The sequence below is a fragment of the Numenius arquata genome, chromosome Z (assembly GCF_964106895.1).
Source record: "Numenius arquata chromosome Z, bNumArq3.hap1.1, whole genome shotgun sequence".
In the NCBI taxonomy this organism is placed as follows: domain Eukaryota; kingdom Metazoa; phylum Chordata; class Aves; order Charadriiformes; family Scolopacidae; genus Numenius; species Numenius arquata.
In genome coordinates this window covers 11,877,140-11,881,511 of record NC_133616.1, presented here as the reverse complement: position 1 = coordinate 11,881,511, position 4,372 = coordinate 11,877,140, and positions in this window count along the sequence as shown.

Genomic DNA, 4,372 nt, shown 5'->3' with positions numbered 1-4,372 from the left:
CATGGTAAGAGGAGACAACACACAGGAGGGCAGACAGCAATTGCAGCTTCCCTGGGAAATGGAGGAGCAAAGGGGCTCTTCCCTTCCTGCTCCACTTGGACTATCTGTTGGCCACCAATGACCTAGAAAAAGAGCAGGAAAAACAGAAGGCAGTGACCAGCTTCCATTCCAGGACTTCAAAGAGACCAGGAAAAATAGGAAAAATCAGCATAAGGTTGGGTTCCCAGCACCTGTGGTGCCCAGTGTGCTTGCAGTACAATAACAAAGCTGCTGGAGGGAGCTCACAGTTTGTTAGAGACGTGGGGCTGGAATGGATGAGGACTATCAGGAAGCATATCTGCATGCTACACTAGTCAGCTGCAGTGGCTTAATGTTGTGGAGAGAGGCACTTAACAGAAGTGGGTGGTGAGCAGAGAGTCCTGGGGGTCTAGCAGATGCAGTGAGCCGAAGCCAAGGCTGCGAACGTAAGAAAAAGCAGCAATCTGAAGACTTTAAACAAGGTCTCAGCAGCTGGAAACACAGCTGGTTACTGAGGCTGTAGTATACAGGGTGCGTTACAGGAGTATATGGAGCAGGCCAGGAAGGGCTGTCTGACACAGCTGGCTATGCCCAATGCATTAATTGCCTGAAACATCTAGTGGAGAAGCAGCTCCCCCATGCAGCCAGTGGGTAAACCCCTGTGTCATTCAGTTGCTGAAGGCAGGAGGAAGCAGTAGTGGTGCTGTTGTACACCTCTGGAAAAATCTGGATTTAAGTCAGCTGGGAGTAGAGTGGGATCAGAGGACCATGCTGTTGGCTGCAGACCCAGGGCGGGAATTGCACCCTTGCACCAGGACTGACGAGTTCCCAATGTGGTTCCACTCCCAGGAATTCATGTTGGAGCAAAGCTCTTTAGCCAAGGCCTGTCTTGTCTTCCTCTTGATGGCTGAGAAAATCCTCTCCCTGAAGTGTTTGACTCAGTTGCTTCATTCCTACATGTGGGTATTGATGTGCGCAGGGGCTGCTCCTTGTGTCTGAGGTTAAGCAGAAGAAAGGGAGAACGTGGGATCTGCAGAGATGACTGCAAGTGTGTCGTACTCGGGTTGCTGAATGGAGCCCTCTTAAGTCCTCTGCTGAGTTGTTTCTTGACTTTTTTGCAGGTCAGAGTGGCTCAGCCCTGTCCTCCTCCTCCCGTGCTGGTGGGCCTTGCCTAACTGGGTGAACATATCCAGACATACAGCAGCCTTTTTTCTTCTTTCTTTTTTTTCCTTTTTGTTTTTGCTGCACCCAGCTGGCTCTGTGCCTTGAGACAGGACTGCTGCAGAAATGAACTCCATCAGCACTTGTCCAGTCTGGGTGGCTGAGTGAGATTGCAGTGTCTGGACCAGTCTCATCCTGGCAGAGGTGAGAGGATGGGAGCAGTTGCGCTCTGCACGGATACGACAGTGCCTGATGGTCTGCCTGTCAATACTTCAACATGCCTGCAGACCCCCTCGCCTCGCACTGTTAATAGTCACGAACTGGACATCTCCCAACACCCTGTTCTCTCACAGATACCTGTACTGATTTCCTACCTCTTTCTCTTCAAGTCCTGTGTTTTGTCCCTGTGTATCCACTGCTCCGGGTGCCAAGGAAAGCTCAGCTTGGGAAGTATGGACTGGAACTGGTGTGTCCTTTCTGTTGGGCACAGGAGCACATGAACAGGAGCTGAGACAAGGGGCAAGAGATCTTTCCGCAGGGGAAGTTTCCTGCCCTTGCATCAGTGCGCTGGCAGGCTGCTCGCCAGTCATTTCCCAGAGCTGAAGTCGGGGAATCGTTGGCAAAACACCCTTGTTCATCCCGGTTGGAATCATTGCAAGTCTGGGCAGGACAAAATCCTGCTTGACACTGAGAGTAGAGGGCTTGCAACATACAGGACCGTGCTATGTGTTACATATTTTCTATTTTGAAATCAATTTCATTTCTGCTAATAAGGAGAAGCTCGGTGTTTTCTTTTGTTTCTATTACTTGCAGTCAGCTGAGCCGTGGAGAAGAATGGCTAACGCCTCTGGGGTGGACATGGGGTCACATGAAGCGTCTCAGTAGAGAAGCTGAAGGCTCGTGGGCCAGTAATCCTGGTGTACAACAGCCACCTGTAACACTGCTCTCCTACCATGCCAGCCTTCTCTCCTGCATGTGCCAAGGGTGAGACCTCCCCTTTGCAGCCTAAGCAGGAGCCGATCTCTCCCTCTGGCAGATCCCTCTGCGCTGGGGGGCAGCCATGGTGCCCACCTGGCTTTGCTCCTCCCTGGGAGGCACGAGTGCGGCCGAGTCCAGGCTGCATAGACCGGCACTGTGGCCAGCCTGTTTAGCTGATTAATGTGATACAGGATGCTTGTGGCCGTGTCTCAGTGCTGTCTTTAACTGTGGTGCTATTTCTCTTCCCTGCGCTCTCTGGAGCGCGGGGTCACAAGGCAGCTCTGCTGGGGACCAGACAGGGAAGCGGTGGTTGTTCCAGTCTGGCGTCCTGGCTCTCCCCACCACTGCCTTGCAGCCTTAACACACCTTTTCTCTCTTCCTCCTGCTGGGTTTTGGCAGCTGCTTTGAGGCTGTTCAGGACAGAACCAGTCCAGGCAGTCAAAGGCTGCTGTTTGCAGAGTCTTCCTGGCTGAGCCCAGAGGCGTTGTGCTGGGCAGCCTTGGCCCCTGTGCTAATGTTCTCCTTGGCTTCCTCCACTGCTGGGCAGCTGGAAAGCCTGCCTTCTGGGTAGCACGTAGAACCACCTCACGGCCAAAACGTTTCTAAGAACTCACTAACACGCAGAACTGAGACACAGAAGAAATGCATTTCAGTAACAGACCTGCTCTCTAACTCTTTCCTACTTCCTGTGCCACAGAGCACGGTGTAAGCCCAGGGTTAAGATCCAGCTGCAAAACACAGTTTGCTCATCTGGCCTGGCAGGGATAATGCTGAGCCAAGGAGGGTGGTGAAGAGCTTTCCCCCAGCAGATGCCTCCAGTACCCCCTGGGTGCTGCTGCAGGCACAGCTCACAAGTGACGCTGCTGGGGAAACGGCATCAGGGGAGCGTCAGGACACTTCTCTGATGGGTGTGCATCACACATCTCCTGGCAAGCTTCACAAAACCAGAGCAGATCCAACACAGATTTCTCCTGCCGCTGATTTGATGGGTGGGAAGTAGAACCACAACCTGGGCAGCCAGGAGCCTGGCACGAACATGGGCAGCATGCCTGGGCTGGCAGGTCAGGTTTCTTCTATCTCCGCTACTTCTGCTTTTTTTTTTGTGACACAGCAAGTAGAACATGGGAGGAGAAGGGTGAGAAGCTGCTGGGCTGAGGAGGTCATGCAGCACTGGAGGCATTGGCGGTTTTCTGCAAGGCTCTGGTTCACAGGAGCAAACGCTCGATGCTCTGCCTAGCCCAGCTAGCCCAGCTTCTGGGGACGTGGGAATAAATGTGTGCCAGCAATAGGGAAAAGCTGGGAGAAGAGCTAGAAATACAATAGGCTATTAAAGTTTAAGGTGCAGATTTGACACCTCTAGCATGGTCTTTGCCTGCTTCCATCTCATGGCCAAAGTCAGGCACTGGAGCTCCAGCTCTGTGTGAGAGCACAAGTTATGCTAAGGATTTCTTTCATCTTCTCCCAGAAGATGGCCTTCTCCATCGAAGAGGGAGCAGCAGTACGAGCAGCCCTATCTCATTTCCTACAGCAGCAACTTCCACTGTGGCGCTCAGAAAGTCAAACCTTAGAAAAAGCACAGAGCAAACTGTGTAAGCCTAAGTGGGAAGGCCGTTCGTGTTATATCATGTTGTAGTTCAGCTAGCGTGAAATGAACTGAATGGCATGTACTCACACAAAAGGCAAAGAGCAAGTGGTATCGGGCTGTGTGAGCAGGGGCAGCACCCAGAAGAAGGCCTGGCAGCCCGCAGATCCCCTCAGCACTGCGTTTCAAAAGCCCAGCCCCGACATCTCATTGTCTCCTGCCGTTCCTCTTTTCAGGCTGAATTAAGCAACAGGTTGCATGCCCATAGCAGCTGAGAGATCTGCGTTGGGATTTCTCCAGAGCTCTTCCATAAAACCCACTTATGTTGTATACTGCTGTTGTGGTTTAGGCTGGATTGGCCAAGCAGAATGACAGATGGCCCTTCCCACCCACTCCCCACCCCCCAGCCTCCCAACCCCCCCTGCAAAGACAGGAGAGGAATCACAGAATTGTCAGAGTTTGAAGGGACCTCTAGAGATCATCTAGTCCAACTCCCCTGCTAAAGCAGGGTTGCCCAGAGCACATCACTCAGGACTGCATCCAGGCGGGTCTTGAAGATCTCCAGAGAAGGGGACTCCACAACCTCCCTGGGCAGCCTGTTCCAGTGCTCTGTCACCCTCACCGTGAAGAAGT